Source organism: Scyliorhinus canicula, chromosome 16, assembly GCF_902713615.1.
Source record: "Scyliorhinus canicula chromosome 16, sScyCan1.1, whole genome shotgun sequence".
Classification (NCBI taxonomy): Eukaryota; Metazoa; Chordata; class Chondrichthyes; order Carcharhiniformes; family Scyliorhinidae; genus Scyliorhinus; species Scyliorhinus canicula.
This window is the reverse complement of record NC_052161.1, coordinates 24,759,797-24,777,801: the sequence shown is the minus strand read 5'-3', so window position 1 is coordinate 24,777,801 and position 18,005 is coordinate 24,759,797. Positions and strand designations below refer to the sequence as shown.

Below are 18,005 nucleotides of genomic sequence, written 5' to 3'. Positions count from 1 at the left end.
ACTTTGTAAAGATCTTCCCTGCAGCATAAGGGCAGAAGTGGAGTTGCTTGGTGCACAATATTCAATACCATTCATATGGGTGTGTACACGTGTGTCATTTTTATCTATTAAAATGTTTGTGAATACACTACAAAGTCACAAATTTTGTTTTTCAAAATTGTTTGATGCCAGCTTTTTTGTCAGGCTGCTGAACATCAAATAAAAGATGAGTGTATTTTTTTAAAACCTTGACTGTCTGGAAAAGATTCATTTTTAGTCACCTGATGGTTGGAGTTCCAGATTCTATTAAATTTCAAAATAGAAATCACAAGGAGCTGAAATTGGGGAAAAAATACAATATCAAAGCAGTATCCTTGGGTAGCTGCCATTTTCTATGCATTTGAATCTGTTTGTGTTCCCCACCTGTAGTTTTCAAACAGATATAATACTTAATTTAGCCTCGCGTATCAAAATTAGCGTTGGAGTTTTATTTAGGTCATTGAACCTTGCACTTAATCCTTATGATGTAGTCTCACCAGCTTCCTAGTTGGTGCATCTCCATGCTCCATATTTGGATGTGCATTTCTTCATATGTATATTTTGGAATTTTTCTCAGTGTGAAATTTAGTATTTGTGCTCAACCTGGATACTTGCTGTTGGCAACAGGCTTTGCTGCAGTTAAATGGAGAGGAAAGATATTTCAAGCTCAGGAAATTTGCATTAACACCAGTCTTCGTAGATGCATAGAATCCTTACAGCGCAGAAGGAGGCCCATTGAGTCTGCACCGATCCTCCCAAGAGCACCCGACCTAGGCCCACTCCCCGTCCTATTCCCACAACCACACATAATCTGCACATCCCTACCTTACCTTTTGGACACCAAGGGACAATTTAACACATAACCTGCATCTTTGGACTGTGGGAGGAAACCGTAGAACCCGGAGGAAACCCATGCAGACACTGGGAGAACATGCGAACTCCACACAGTCACTCAGTATTGAATCCCAGGCGCTGTGAGGCAGCAATGCAAACAACTGTGCCGCCCCATTTGATCCCACACTTCATACCCACATCATTTTCAGTTGTGTATAAAGTTTGCTCACTGTGAATTTCTTTTGAAAATAGGATATCTTTGGAAACATTAGCTCAGTGGGCTAGACATCTGGTTTGTGATCAGAACAAGGCCAGCAGCACAGGTTCAATTCATGTACCAGCTTAACCAAACAGGCCGGAATGTGGCGACTAGGGGCTTTTCACAGTAACTTCATACTTGTGACAATAAAAGGTTATTATTACATTAGTAGTAGATTGCTCTTAAATAATTATTTCATAGAACAGCAGTTGATTCAGCTTGCTGGTTTATTATTATGTGTAACAAGGTACAGTAGGCAGATCGTTCCATACATGAAAAACATAGGACATACCAATAATTACTCAATGTAAATACATAGACATCGGGTGAAGCATACGAAGTGTAGTGCTACTCAGTAGAGAAGATGCGTGGAGAGATCCATTCAGTCCATAAGAGGGTCACTCAGGCGTATGATAACAGCGGGGAAGAAGCTGATTTTGATCCTGTTGCGTGTTCTCAGACTTTTGTATCTCCTGTTCAATGGAAGTGGCTGGAAGAGAGAATAACACGGGTGGGAGGGGTCTTTGATTATGCTGCCCACTTTCCCAAGGCAGCAGGATGCATAGACAGAGTCAATGGATGGGAGGCAGGCACGTGTGATGGACTGGGCTGTGTTCACAACCCTCTGTAGTTTCTTACTGTCTTGGGCCACGCAGCTGCCAGCTGTGATGCAGCCAGATAGGATGCTTTCTTTGGTGCATCTGTAAAAATTGGTAAGAGTCAATGTGGGCATGCCAAATTTCCTTAGTTTCCTGAGAAAGTATGGTGCTGTTGTGCTTTCTTGTTCGTAGCGTCAACTTGGGTGGACCAGGACAGGTTGTTAGTGATGTGCACACCTAGGAATTTGAAGCTGCCAACCATCTCCATCTCGGCAACATTGATGCAGACAGAAGTGTACGATACTTCACTTCCTGAAGTTAATGTCCAGCTCCTTAGTTTTGCTGACGTTGAGGGAGAGTTTGTTGTCGTTACACCACGCACTAGGTTCTCTATCTCTCTCCTGTGCTCTGACTCATCGTTATTTGATATCAGATCCACTACGGTTGTGTCATCAGCTAACTTGTAGATAGAATTGGAGCTACGTTTTACCACACAGTCGTGTGTGTGTGTGTGTGTGTATAGGGAATATAGCAGGGGGGCTAAGTATGTAGCCTTGTGGGTCCCGGTATTGAGGACTATTGTGGAGGGGGTGTTGTTGTTTACCCTTACTGACTGTAGTCTCTGTGTCAGGAAGTTGAGGGTCCAGTTACAGAGGGAGGGCACAAGTCCTAGGTTTAGAGTTTTGATATGATCTTGGCTGGGATTAAGGTGTTGAAGGCGGAGCTGTAGTCAATGAATAGGCGTCTGACCTAGGAGTTCTTGTTGTCGAGATGCTCCAGGAATTATTGTAGGGCCAGTGAGATGGCGTCTGCGGTGGACTAGTTGTGGCAGGATGCGAATTGCAGTGGATCAAGGCATTCTGGGAGCATGGGGTTGATGTGTCTCATGACCAACCTCTCGAAGCACTTCATAATGATAGATGTCAAAGCCACAGGACGGTAATCATTGAGGCATGTTGTCTGATTATTCTTTGGCAACCGGTATGATGGTGATCTTCTTGAAACAGGTGAGAACCTCGGAACAGAGTAGGGAGAGGTTGAAGATGCCCGCGAGCACAGCCACCAGTTGGTCCATACAGGATTTGAGTGCACTACCAGGGACTGTCAGGACCTGTTGTTTTCCGAGAGTTCACTTTCAGGAAGGCTGATCTGATTTTGGAGGCTGTGACAGTGGATATGGGTGTGTCCGAGGCTGCTGAAGCAGCCACCAGCGGTTTGTTGGATTTCTGCTTGAAACAAGCATAGAATGCATTGAGGTTAATGGGGAGGGGTGTGCTGTTGTTGGAGATTCTACTCTGCTTTGCTTTGTAGCCCATTATTTTGTTTAAACTTTGCCAGAACCAACGAGGGTCTGTGTCGTTCATCTGTGACTCTAGCTTAGTCTGGTATTGTCTCTTGGCGTCCCTGGTGGCTTTGTGGGGGTCGTACCTAGATTTCTTGTATAGGTCAGGGCCGCTTGTCTTGAATGTCTCAGGACCGAGTCTTAAATGACTAATCTTAAATGGTGAGAATCTGCAATACTGTAAAACACATGTTGAATGTAAACATTGCTACATTCAATAACAATGCTGTTATTGACTAAATGCTGCTCTGTCAGTAAATGGTGTATGACTGAATGGACATTTAAATATAATGGTTAAAATTCAGTTAAATTATTTTAACCCATGCCATCAGTCCCTGCATAGCATGCCTCATTGCTTGCACAAGGGTGGGATTTTCCCTGTGCTCCCTGGCTATACCGTCTTTGAATCAAGCACGTGTTCATTCAGGACGTGATTTGCTGGTTTCCGAATTTTGTGAGCAAATTGGCTGTTAAGTTTCCTTGAATGATAAATGCCTCCAACTTCAAAAGCAATTTATTGGCTAAAATACGCAATAAGATGTTCTTGAGATCATACGTTTATATTGTAAAAACATATATATTTGGATGCTGTTGTTCTCCAGCTGGTCTGCACTTTGTGCTTGTGGATATGTTCTGTGGTTGCCTGCTGTGTGGGTTGCAGATGACTAGTTTTCGTTGTATTGTGCAATTGTGGAGGAGTTGCTGCCATATGCAGAGAAGGTGAAGCGTGGTGTCATCTGACTTTAATTTCTTAGTTTTGACTTTTAATAAATTCAGTTCGAACAGTACTTTTTAGGGAGTAATTTTAGGTGAAGGGGATCTGCGCAGTAGCTAGATGAACTAAGAATGAGTGAATTGGTTGATAAGTTGGACTCCGAAAGTTTGTCAATTTAAGTTGAATTCTAAAGCCAAAATTTAGTTGTTCAGTCTGCTGCTTACCAGTTTCCCATCGGTGCTTGCCATCTGAGTTGCACTTGCTCTGCATAAGTCTGGTCAGAGATCTGTTAGGTCCAGATGAATCCTCATTATAGTAAATCATAACTTACACTCTATTTTGAGTTTTAATCCGTTTCATCAACCAACCTGACTAGTTATTGTAAAATACTGTGGGTGCAGGTAATCTGAAATAAAAGCACAAAATTCTGGAAAAATTCAGCAGGTCTGGCAGCATCTGTGGAGAGAGAAACCAGAGTTAACGTTTTGAGCCCAGAGGACGTGCCATTGGGTGGATCACATGCTCTACTGCAGCGGTTCCCAACGGATGTGCTGTGGCACACTTTAATGGAATGACTAATGCCTGGCCACCAGACTGACTGCTGGGCCCTTGTTCAGCATTTCACTATTCCCTCGTATCCGTCATGGATATTCTGGATATTTTCAAGTCGAAAGTGTTTTATGGATGACTCGTCTGTTGTTACAACCATGAAATCATCAACGATCGTAGATATTTTCTCTGTTCTAGGTATTGGCAAAGTACTGGGTTTGTTCGGAGTACAAGCTGGCCATCTGTTCATACATTTGGGCACATTCATCGTCTGCTGTTGTGCTTGCTTAATCTTTTGCAACCTTGTCTGTAGCTGGTAAGTGTTTAATGGGAGCAAAGTTTATGTTGCCACTTCCCCAGTAAAATTTAAATCTTTTCAGTTTGACTCCTTTCACAGGTGTTCTTGATGATGCTCCTGCTGTCGTCTGGTTCTTCTCTTGAATGCACTCGGCAACTGAATCATATCCCTCAAGTCTCAGTTGGAAACATTGAACTCTAGATGGCATTTTTGCAATTTCCTTTAGACTAAGAAGAGTAACCAAAGATTTGTAATTGGTTTCAATTTTAAACCTTAATCCCATGACATAATCGGAGAACTTCTCTCTGGTTATTCTGGAGTTAAAAACTTTTTTTACCCCTTCTTCTAACTCTTTTTCAGAGTAACCATCAGGGTAAATCTGGCAGAACTACCCAAAGTTAAGAGATTTAAATCTCTTCTGTCGAATTTTTCCCAGCCCAGTGCAACTGTCCAGAGGAAGTTGGTACTTTTGGACAATTGACAATGGGAACTTCTGAGTGGGATACCCAGAGCATCATAGGGCTACCCCTTAAATGCGACGCTGGGGAATCCAGACATTATGGGCCATCCAGACATTATGGGCCATTGTCCTTTTGGAATATCTCAGCCGCAGAAACAATTCTGACCGGTTAATCTGTTAAACCAATAACGACCAAATGGGGTGATAAAAGTAGCTAGCAGTCTGGATTCTTTGTCCAAAACCAACTGTGAAAAGCTGTCGTTAGCATCTAATTTTGTGAAGACGGTGCTTTTTGGCTAATTGGATGACACATTCATCCACTGATGCCATTGGGTGGAACTCGTGCGCTACTGCAGTGGTTCCCAATTGTTGTGCCATGAAGTACACCCAAGTGTGCTGGGAAGTATGCATGCGTTATTTTTAACTTGTATATTTCTGCAATATCCAACTAAACTTCATCTTCAGTTTCAAGTCCCGGTGAACCTCTGACCCTCACACATGCGCAGTCCGGATTCTTCAGAACTCTGAAGAAGAGACATGCGGCTCGAAGTGTGTCTCTCCACCAATGCTGCCAGACCTGCTGAGCTTTTCCAACATTTTTTGTTTTTATTTTAGTTACTGCTATTCTTGGTTTGCCAAAAATTCAGAATCCATTTCATAATGTCTAAATCTTAGTCTGCATCTAATCAGGGGTTGAACATAAAATACAGCTGTGATACTAGTCTGCATCTAATCAGGGGTTGAACATAAAATGCATCTGCACTTCCGGTTGCGGCTATGCGGAGCTAAGCCACACGTTCGGCAGCTCCCGCCAGGAACGGACTTTTGGGCTCTTTTTAGGGCCCCCAGCGGTACTTGATCGACGGTTCCCGACGTGGGAAGGTGTCAGCAGCAGATCCCCAGTGTTCTATGGTCTGGACCAGGAGTGGGGCCAGCAAAATAGCGGTGGCAGCGCCTAGGAAAAAGCGGGGGAAGAAAAACAAGATGGTGGCCGGCAGAGGCCTCGAGGAATGGAGGCAGTGGGCGCAGGAGTAGCAGGAGACTCTCCAGCGCTGCTTTCAGGAGCTCAAAGTGGAGCTGTTAGACTCGCTGAAGGCTACTACGGACAAGCTGCTGGCGACGCAGACAGCCCAGGGGATGGCAATCCGGGAGCTCCGACAACAAACCTCCGAAAGAGAGGATGAGGCCTCGGCCCTCGCAGTAAAGGTGGAGATGCATGAGGCTCTCCATAAGAAGTGGCGGGAGCGGTTCGAGGAGATGGAGAACCGGTTGAGGCGGAAAAATTTGCGGATCCTGTGCCTCACGGAGGGCCTGGAGGGGTCAGACCTGGGGGCCTATGTGGTCGTCTTGCTGAACTCGCTGATGGGAGCTGGGTCCTTCCAGGGGCACCTGGAGATGGAGGGAGCCCACAGAATACTGGCCAGGAGGCCCAAGCCAAAAGCCGTCACGGGCGGTGCTGGTGCGGTTCCACCGGTTCGTTGACCGAGAGTGCGTGCTTAGGTGGGCCAAGAAGGAGCGGAGTAGCAAGTGGGAGTACACGGTAGTGCGGATCTACCAGGACTGGAGTGCGCGGGTGGCTAAGCGGAGGGCCGGGTACAACCGGACGAAGGCGGTGCTCCACAGAAAGAGTGAAGTTTGGCATGTTACAGCCGGCGCGTCTGTGGGTCACCTACAAGGACCGGCATTTTTACTTTGAGTCCCCGGAGGAGGCGTGGGCCTTTGTGCAGGCCGAGAAGTTGGACTCTAACTGAGGGTCGGGGGCGGGGGTTTGTATGTAACTGTGTTAACTTTTGGTTGGGGGGGGGGGGTTCTCTGTTTTATGCTAGTTGTGTGTTGTTTCTAGGGCAGGTGGGGCGTTGTCTTTTTGCGTGGGTTTGGTGGATGGGCTCGAGTCGGGGGGTAGACTTGGAGTGTGGGGAGCTGGTGGTGGGGGCCGACAAGGGGAGCTACCCGAGAGGAGGCGGGGTCGGGCAGGGAGAAAGCGCGGGCTTTTCTTTTGTTTCCCGCGCTGAGGGTGGATGGGGTCGGAGCTGTGAAGCGTGGGCTTTTTTCCCAGCGGGAGGGGGAAGAGGAGGGTCTGCTGATGGGCATGGGGGAGGAGAAGCCACCCCACGTTGGGAGGGGTCGGCGGTGTGGCGGGAATCGCCGGGGTCAGCAGAAGTTAGCTGGCTCACAGGAGTGCTATGGAGGGAGTAACGCGGCTGGGAGGGGGGGGTGGCGATCCTGGTGGGAAAAAGGGTGTCGTTTGAGGTGTCAAAGGTGGTGGCTGACAGTGGAGGGAGGTATGTGATGGTGACCTCCCTCCACTGTCAGCCACCACCTTTGGCTGCAGGGGGAGCAGGCGGTGCTGGTGAATGTCTATGCCCCGAACTGGGACGATGCGGGTTTTATGCGGCGCATGTTGGGCCGCATTCCGGATCTGTAGACGGGGGGCCTGATATTGAGGGGGGGATTTTAATACAGTGCTGGATCCCCCATTGGATCGATCCATGTCCAGGACGGGCAGGTGGCCCGGGGTGGCTAAGGTGTTGAGGGGGTTTATGGACCAGATGGGAGGGGTGGATTCCTGGAGGTTCGCGAGGCCGAGGGCCAGGGAGTATTCATTTTTCTCCCCCGTGCATAAAGCCTATTCCCGGATTGATTTTTTTTTTGTTCTGAGCAGGGGGCTGATTTTGAGGGTGGAGGATGCCGAGTATTCGGCCATAGTCATTTCGGATCATGCCCCGCACTGGGTGGACTTTGAACTGGGGGAGGAGAGGGACCAGCGCCTGGAGGTGGGGCTGCTGGCGGATGAGGAGGTGGGCGGGCGGGTTCGGGTGTGTATCAAGAGGCACTTAGAAGCCAATGATAATGGGGAGTTCCGGGTGGGGACGGTTTGGGAGGCATTGAAGGTGGTGATTAGAGGGGAGTTGATTTCCATCTGAGCCCATAGGGAGAGGGGAGAGCAAAGAGAGAGGGAGAGGTTGGTGGGGGAGATGGTGAGGGTGGACAGGAGATACGCGGAGGCTCCGGAGGAGGGATTGCTGGGGGAGCGGCGTAATCTTCAGGCCAAGTTTGACTTACTGACCACCAGAAAGGCGGAAGCTCAGTGGAGGAAGGCACAGGGAGTGGTGTACGAATATGGGGAGAAGGTGAGTAGGATGCTGGCGCATCATCTCCGTAAGCGGTGGAGTTAAGGATAGGCGAGGGAATGTGGTGCGAAGGGGGGTGGACATTAATGGGGTCTTCAGGGACTTTTATGGGGAATTGTACCGGTCTGAACCCCCCGTGGAGGAGGGGGGGGGGGGGGGGGTGGAATGGGGCGCTTTCTGGACAGGCTGAGATTTCCGACGGTGGAGGAGGGGCAGGTGGAGGGGCTGGGGGCGCCGATTGAGCTGGAGGAGCTGGTTGCTGGGATAGGCAGCATGCGGTCGGGGAAGGCGCTGGGGCCGGATGGGTTTCCGGTCGGATTTTATAAAATGTACGCAGACCTGCTGGGCCCCCTGTTGGTTAGGACCTTTAACGAGGCAAGGGAGGGGGGGGCTTTGCCCCTGACTATGTCACGGGCGCTGATTTCCTTGATCCTTAAACAGGACAAGGACCCCCTGCAGTGTGGATCGTATAGGCCGATTTTGCTGTTAAATGTGGATGCCAAGCTGTTGGCGAAGATCTTGGCCACAAGGATAGAGGACTGTGTGCCGGGGGTCATTCATGAGGACCAGATGGGGTTTGTGAAGGGTAGGCAGCTGAACACCAATATACGTAGGCTTCTGAATGTTATAATGATGCCGGCGGTAGAAGGGGAGGCGGAAATAGTGGTGGCATTAGACGCGGAGAAGGCCTTTGATAGGGTTGAGTGGGGGTACTTGTGGGAGGTGCTGGAAAGGTTTGGGTTTGGGAAGGTGTTTGTCAGTTGGGTGATGCTGTTGTATGAGGCCCCGATGGCGAGCGTAGCCACGAACAGGAGGAGATTGGAGTACTTTCGGTTGTACCGGGGGACGAGACAGGGCTGTCCCTGTCCCCCTTGCTCTTTGCGTTGGCAATTGAGCCCCTGGCCATGGCTTTGAAGGAGTCGGGGAATTGGAGGGGTCTGGTGCGGGGTGGGGAGGAGCACCGAGTGTCACTTTACGCAGATGACTTGTTGCTATATGTGGCGGACCCAGTGGGGGGAATGCCGGAGGTGATGAAGATTCTTAGGGAATTTGAGGGCTTTTCAGGGTACAGGCTCAACCTGAGTAAGAGTGAGCTGTTCGTCGTGCACCCGGGGAATCAGGAGGAGGGGATTGGTAGGCTCCCACTGAAAAGGGCATGGAGGAGCTTTAGTAACCTGGGAGACCAGGTGGCTAGGAGCTGGGGGGCCCTCCACAAACTTAACTTCACAAGGCTGGTGGAGCAAATGGAGGAGGAGTTTAAAAGATGGGAGATGTTGCCGCTGGCGGGGAGGGTGCAGTCCGTTAAGGTGACGGTGCTCCTGAGGTTCTTGTTCCTGTTCCAGTGCCTCCCCATCCTTATCCCGAAGGCCTTTTTTAGGATGGTCAACAGGAGTATTACGGGATTTGTACGGGTGCATGGGACTCCGAGGGTGAGAAGGGTGTTTTTGGAGCGGGGCAGGGATGGGGGGGCTGGCGCTGCCCAACCTCTGTGGGTACTATTGGGCTGCCATCGCAGTGATGGTGCGTAAGTGGGTAATGGGCGGGGAAGGGGCAGCATGGAAGAGGATGGAGATGGCGTCCTGTGTGGACACGAGCCTGGAGGCGCTGGTAACGGTGCCGTTGCCGCTCCCTCCAACGAGGTATACCACGAGCTCGGTGGTGGCAGCTACCCTCAAAATCTGGGGGCAATGGAGACGGCATAGGGGGGAGGTGGGGGGCTCGACGGAGTCCCCGATACGGGGGAACCACCGGTTTGTTCCAGGGAGCATTGATGGCGGGTTTCTTAGCTGGCACAGGGTAGGTATTAGGAGGTTGAGGGACATGTTTGTAGATGGGAGGTTTGCGACCCTGGGTGAGTTAGAGGGGAAGTTTGGGCTACCCCCGGGGAACATGCAGGGTAGGGCGTTTGCCAGGCAGCAGGTGGAGGGGTTCCCTCTGTTGCCCCCACGTGGGGTACGGGACAGGGTGCTCTCGGGGGTGTGGGTTGGAGGGGGAGGATTTCGGACGTGTACCACGTCATGCAGGAGGTGGATGAGGCCTCGGTGGAGGAGCTGAAGGGTAAATGGGAGGAGGAGCTGGGTGAGGAGATTGAGGAGGGGACGTAGGCGGATGTCCTGGAACGAGTGATTTCCTCCTCTTCCTGTGCGAGGCTTAGCCTCATACAGTTCAAGGTGCTGCACAGGGCCCACATGACTGGGACAAGGATGAGGAGGTTTTTCGGGGGCGAAGACAGGTATGCTAGATGCTCGGGGAGCCCAGCGAACCATGCCCATATGTTCTGGGCATGCCCAGCGCTGGGGGATTTTGGATGGGGGTAGCAAGGACGGTGTCGAGGGTGGTAGGATCCAGGGTCAAGCCAGGCTGGGGACTCGCAATTTTTGGGGTTGCAGTGGAGCCGGGAATGCAGGAGGTGAAAGAGGCTGGTGTTCTGGCCTTTGTGTCCCTAGTAGCCTGGCGGAGGATTTTGGTTCAGTGGCAGGATGCGAGGCCTCCAAGCGTGGAGGCCTGGGTCAATGATATGGCGGGGTTCATCAAATTGGAGAGGGTAAAATTTGCCCTGAGGGAATCAGTACAGGGGTTTTTTAGGCGGTGGCAGCCTTTCCTTGACTTCCTGGCAGAATGGTAGGAAAATAGGCCGGCAGCAGCAACAACTCAGGGGAAGGGGGGGAGGAGTGGGGAAGGGGAAGGGGAGGGAGGGGGATGGGATGGGGAGGGGGATGGGATGGGGAGGGGAGGGGAGAGGGGGGGAGGGGAGAGGGGGGGAGGGGAGAGGGGGGAAGGGAGAGGGGGGGGAGGGGAGAGGGGGGGGAGGGGGGGGAAGGGAGAGGGGGGGAAGGGAGAGGGGGGGAGGGGAGAGGGGGGGAGGGGAGAGGGGGGGGGAGGGGAGAGGGGGGGAGGGGGAGGGGATGATGGGGGGGGCGGAGGGGGATGGGGGGGGATTGTTTCGGTGGAGGGGAGAAATGTGTACATGTGTTTATTGAATATGCCGGGTGCTAATCTATTTCTTCTTTTTGTAGTTACTGGGGGTGGGGGGGTTTGGTTTTGGGGGTTATTGTGTTTTTTTCTTTTTTGTTGTTAGTACTGTTCTCTTGTTGATATTTTCTGTTTTTGATATTTTGTGAAAATCTTTTAAAATTATTTTTTTTTAAATAAAATACATCTGCGATTTTGTAACTGCTGGGTTGCTAGAATATTGCTTTTTTTAAATGCCTAGACAGCTACTTTTGTATCTATAAATGGAAATTTGCATTTATTGATTATTAAAGAGTACCTTTGCTCCCATTCTCCCTCTGCATCCAACATAGTTGATCTGTTTTGCGTAATAGTGAATATTTATTGTAGCAATCATGTGTTACTGTATTAATTCTTCCAGGGAAATTGGGCCTTGATTTCTGCCCTGGGTTAGGAAAGAATCAGTGACCTGCGGAAATGAGATATGCTGAACTAGCTGAGCAGTAAAAGCCTTTTACATCTTTGACATATCAACTGTTGGCTTTTTATGTTGGGTAAAAAATTATATCTACACTTTTTTGTTCATTAACTTCTTCCTTCAAGTCACCTCTCAGTAATAAAAATGAATTCTTGTTCAGGTTTTCTAATCAAAATCTTATAATATACTTGCTGACCAAAGGCTTGTTGGCCTCCAGGCTCATCACAGCTAATTTCTGCTGAGCAGGGTTGAGGATACCCTTTAAACAGTCTCATTCTGTTTTGAAGGAGCTCAATTTGAAAATCTCCTGAGAGGCAGACTGGCTGGCTGATAAAGAACGTTCCTGAGACAAGTGTTGACGCCAGGACAGGATTAGTGGACTTCTACAGCAGCAAAACTGGCGCCGCACCTGGACCAATTCACCGACCGTTGAGGGGCTAGCACCGGCGCCATGTGGAACACGATAGATTCCAATGAAAAACAGGATTGGATTCCCGGGTTCGGGATTGCCACTCGCAAGGCTGACTAGCTGCAGCCGTACACTAGAACTCCACTCCAGGACGTGACAATGGTGTTCCGTTCCGTGCATTCCATAGCAATATGAGATACTTTTCTTACAGCCTCTCTCTCCCTCAACAGCCACGGCGCTGTTTCTGATTTCTAAGAGCCCAAATGAACCTTACCATCAGGAATCTCCCCTGTGGAGGATCGCGGAGGCCCAGAGAATACAGGGTCAAGCCAGCTAATGTTAAGCAAACGGCTACTGTACTTGTGGAGAGGAACGCATTGGCGCCGTTGTCAAGGCCCCAGAGAATTGCGATTTGGCATGAACCTGACGCTGGCTACATTTTCGGCGTCAGGGCTGATTCTCCGCCCAACAGCCTTACCGATTTTGGTGTCGGCTGATGGAAAATCCCACCCTTTGTCGTTTCCTCTGGGACCTAGATTTAAATCTGGCACCTCATTTGCGTTACCCTGTACAGGGTTGAACCAAGGCCATTGCATGTTTTTCTTAGAGCCAGGCCCTGTGATCTTTTTGTGTTGCAAATGTTATTTCTGAAAGTAATTGAATAAATCAAGAGAGGACCAAAATGTCAAAAATAGTTTCAAGATTTTGACTGGTTCATATACGAAGGCAACATAATTTTGAAACTTGTAAACTGTACAGTTGGAGAACATTTCAGTTGCTCCGCTTATAAGTAAGGCAATCTGTTATTTCTCTTTCCCCTGCTGTCTGCACTCAACTGAACACCAGCAATTACGAAAATTAAGATATTACACAATATAGCACCTAAACTGGAAATGATAGTACATGAAATGAATATTGAAACGCAGTGCCTTTTAATTAAATTTGCAAATTCTTACTTTATGCCTGTTCTCTCTTCTTCCTTAACCGTCTGCTTTCCAACACATGCACCCACCACCTTTTCTCTGCTTGGATTGTGATCAATGACTCGGAGGGCTGCACATTCTTTTATTCTGCCACAGCCGCAGGGATTAATGCAATAATGCAGTGCCACGAAGCACACTGATGATACCTGTGACGGTATCCCAACTGGCACACCAGTTAGTAGGGGTGTATAGTTTTGTTTTATTTTGGTGTGAAGGGACGAGTGAAACTCCACTCAGAATAAATACCGTAGTCGTTGTGTAACAATTGTGAAAGACTATTTGTAAAAGTAAAGAGGAGACAAATACGTGCAAACAGGACTACTCTACTCCAGGACAATTAAGATATATGAATTACTGCACATGTACCGTTTATGTAGAATGCACCCTTTATTGCAAAATATATCTATGATCCGATCCCTGAACTCCTTAAAACTACCCTGTTTCCCCAAACAAGTTCCCCAAATCTACAGGTTACACCAGTTTATAGTTACCACGCAATGCAGGGGTGGTTATTAAATCTGGGGAAACGTCTTTTCCTGGTCGAGCAAAGATGCTTAAACTTCCTTCATATGGTTTTCTACACTGCCTTGGCTCTGGGACTTAGAGGCTGTTAGCTATAATACAGGCTTGATGGCTGGAAACTGGCTTGTCTGTTCCTGAGCCGGCAAGATGTTAACTGGTTTCCCTTGCCTCTGAGGGTCTGATTAATTATACCTTTGTTCTCCTTTGATCATGCCTTCTGTGTATTTGGCTGTCTCTCCCCATGAACTTCCTTGACTCTCCGGCATATATAGTTATTTGATTTTCCCAATCGTCTATGTGAGCTGTTTCTACTTATTAGCCATTCACACCTGATCCTTATCTAAACTGCCTTCTAATCTAACCCACTGAAGGTGGGGGGGAGGTGCTGCACGGTGACACGGTCATTAGCACTGCTGCATCACAGTGCCAGTGACCCAGGTTCAATTTTGGCCTTGGCTGAATTTCTGTGTGGAGTTTGCACTTTCTCCCCACGTCTGCATGGATTTACTCCAAATGCTCTGGTTTCCTCCCATAGTCCAGAGATGTGCAGGTTACGTGAATTGGCCTTGCTGAATTGTTCCTTAGTGTCCAAAAGGTTAGGTTGGACTTTGAGGACAGAGTGGGTTTCTGAACCTAGGTAGGGTGCTCTTTCAGAGGGTCGTGCGGACTCTGTGGGCTGAAGAGCCTCCTTCTGCACTGCAGGGATTCTATGATTTTAATATTATCATTGGGAGAGACGTATCTCATCTGGCCTTTTGAATACTGGCTACCGCTGTTTCTAAGCAGATGTTGCTGGACCTCTTACATTCTATCATTTACTGCTGTTCCCAGGCACATTCATGACATGCATATTAACACCGTTTATGTATTTTATTTCCGTTTTTGGTAACTTGGCCAAATCCCTGAGTATTGGTGCTGCGCTGAATGTTCTGTTTTCTGCTAAGGTCTTGACCCGTAACAAATCTTGGTGCCAGTCATATCCATAGAATACCTGCAGTGCAAAAGGAGGCCATTCGGTCCATCACACATGCACTGACATTCTGCTCCACACAGTCATCCAAGGCTGGAATCGAACCTGTGTCCATGGTGCTGTGAGGCAGCAGTGCTAATCACTGTGGAGCTGGGGGACGGGGGGGGGGGGGGGGGGGGGGGGGAAAGAGAGAGGAGGAAAGTGCCTGCTCCATTCACTGTTATTAAGTTGTTTATGCTGGAAATGCTTCGTCACTACATCTTGGCTCCCGTTGTTACAGCCAAAGGGATTTAAGAATAGGGCTGGTTTAGCACAGTGGGCTAAACAGCTGACTTGTAATGCAGAACAATGACAGCAGCATGAGTTCAATTCCCATACCGGCTTTTCCGAACAGGTGCCGGAATGTGGCGACTCGGGGCTTTTCATATTAACTTCATTGAAGCCTACTGGTAGCAGGGAAGATAGTACCAATGATAGGTGTTTCCAGAACCAGGGGCCACAGCCTGAGGATTCAGGGTAAACCATTTCGGACAGAGATAAGGAGACACTGTGGAATTCATTACCACAGGCAGCAGTTGATGTTAAAACATTGAATATATTCAAGGGGCGGCTAGATATAGCACTTGGGGAGAATGGGATCAAAAGCTATGGGGAGAAAGCAGGATTAGGCTATTGAGTTGGGTGATCAGCCATGGTCATGATGAATGGCGGAGCAGGCTCCAAGGGCCAAAAGGCCTCCTCCTGCTCTTATCTTCTATGTATCTATGTAAGAAGATGTTTCAAATAGCAATTTTTTAAAATTGCAGCTTTCATAATGGCAATCAGTTGCTGGGCCCCATTTCTATCATCGTTTCCTAATGTACAAAGCTGACAAGCAAGGGCCATTGGAGGCTGAATTGGTGGGGTCACGTCTTATGACAATCTTATGGAGCTGGGTTGCTGCAGAAAGCACCCATTCACATTTCCGATCAGGTTTACCAATTGGATAATAAATAAAGGTGGACATGCACCTTGCGTGACATGAGCCAGTCCTAAATAACTTTCTTGTTCTTGCCTGGTGATAGTTTGAAAGCCCTGAAATATTGTTGTTTTGTCTTGTTTTTCTGGGGTAAATTGGATTTGAAAAATCTGTCACAGCATAACTCACAATTTGACCTTTTTGGACCTCTGACCTCCTTAGCCTTTTGGGGATTCCAGCAACCATTTGGATTATCTCGTGAGATCACTCTTGTTATCTTTTTTACTAGCTCAGAGGTTTTGTGCATCGGTGGCATAGTTGTTAGCAATGTTGCTTCACAGCAGCAAGGCCCCAGGTTCGATTCCCTGCTTGGGTCACGGTCTATGCGGAGTCTCCACGTCCCCCCCCCCCCCCCCGTGTCTGCGAGGGTTTCCTCCGGGTGTTCTGGTTTGCTCCCATAAGTCCTGAAAAATATGCTGTTAGATAATTTGGACATTCTGAATTCTCCCTCTGTGTATCCGATCAGGTGCCGGAATGTGGCGACTAGGGGCTTTTCACAGTAACCTAATTGCAGTGCAGTACTTGTGACAGTAAAGATTATTTTTTATTTAATATGAAAAGTGAACTGTAATGGCCATTCGATGGCAGAAAAACGTGGGAGTTGATGCCAAATTTGTTGTTTTTTCTCCTAATGTATCTAAAAATCACCCATGTAACTACACATTACGGCTGTTATCCATCTGTTACTCGTGCATATAACCTTCGGGAAAGTTGATCAGTAAGCAGCTAAATTAAATAGGCAATGGAAAACTGGCTTATTAGCTTTATTTTATATTTATTATGCCATATATGCAATTAGATTGATTTACAGATTGCCAAGGAGAAGCTTCAAAAGACCCAAATTCAACATCTTGCATTTAATAATTAGTGTACTTTAGATCGATTAAACGGAAATAATTTCTGAGCTACTGATTTAGGTTTGAACTGATTTGATCAGTAGATTTTATCTGACCTTTTTTGTTTCGTTGGATGAAAGAAAATACTTGACCGGCCCATTGCAGTATGCCAGTCTGGGTTACAGGAGTTCCTAGATGTCTTTTTTTGTTCAGCAGATTTGTCCTGTTTAAGGGCAGCATGGTAGCATTGTGGATAGCACAATTGCTCCACAGCTCCAGGGTCCCAGGTTCGATGGTAGCATTATAGATAGCACAATTGCTTCAAAGCTCCAGGGTTCCAGGTTCGATTCCCGACTTGGGTCACTGTGTGGAGTCTGCACATCCTCCCCGTGTGTGCATGGGTTTCCTCCGGGTGCTCCGGTTTCCTCCCACAGTCCAAAGATGTGCAGGTTAGGTGGATTGGCCAGGCTAAATTGCCCTTGGTGTCCAAAATTGCCCTTAGTGTTGGGTGGGGTTACTGGGTAAGGGGGATAGGGTGGAGGTGTTGACCTCTGATAGGGTGCTCTTTCCAAGAGCCGGTGCAGACTCGATGGGCCGAGTGGCTTCCTTCTGCACTGTAAATTCTATGATAAAACCCTTTGTTCAGGAAGTATATTAAAAATTATATGTTAGTCACCACTCCAGAAAATTCACTCGGGCTGTTGCTTTCTGACCATAGGTTTTAACAGATCTGTTAATCATATTTTATTCATCAAGTTTAATAATTAACCAGCATGAATATTATTTTAGTAATTGGAAGTGAGAGTAATATAGATGTAAGCAGAATATTTAACCTGGATTATGATTCGGAACAAAAAAGCTCAAGTGCAACATTGACCAGATTTAATTGAAATAGAGATGAGAAGAGGTTTTCCTTCTTTTCCTCACTACAGAGTAGGTGAGTATGTTGGAATAAATTACCAGTTAACGAAATACATTCAACATTAATTTTATCAATATAAGAACAGGGTAAATTAACAACAGGGGTAATTAGGGTTGGGCAGTAAATGCTGACCTTGCCAGTGATGCTCACATCCATGAATGAACTAAAAGAATAAGTTGAATTACTGTAAGCAGAAGGATTTATCAACAGCATATGATCTACAGAACATAATGGTATAGATTTTCAAATTGCCCCTAAGGCATATAACTGGCATTGTGGGTCAATCAACCTCTATAGTAACCAGCTGACTTTTATTTTAATAATCTTCATTGTCACAAGTAGGCTTACATTAACACTGCAATGAAGTTACTGTGAAAAGCCCCCAGTCGCGACGTTCCGGGTACACTGAGGGAGAATTCAGTATGTCCAAATTACCTAACAGCACGTCTTTTGGGACTTGTGGAAGGAAACCCATGCAGGCACTGGGAGAACGTGCAGACTACACACAAGACAGTGACCCAAGCCGGGAATCGAACCTGGGACCCTGGAGTTGTGAAGCAACAGTGCTAACCACTCTGCTACCTTGCTGCCCTTTTTACCCCGAGCACTCGTGCAGCTGACAGGATGGATGAACCTTGCTTGGGGTGTGACTGGTCAGCTGAAGAGTGTTGCTTGTTTTGCTAAGTGTGCTTTACACTTAATTTGCTCTG

The 18,005-nt window shown here is 47.8% G+C and overlaps 1 protein-coding gene across 2 annotated transcripts in view; it reads left to right on the top strand.

Moving 5' to 3' along the window:
* trub1 (TruB pseudouridine (psi) synthase family member 1) overlaps window positions 1-18,005 on the top strand; it is a 69,932-nt gene that overhangs the window by 22,026 nt on the left and 29,901 nt on the right. The window lies entirely within an intron of this gene.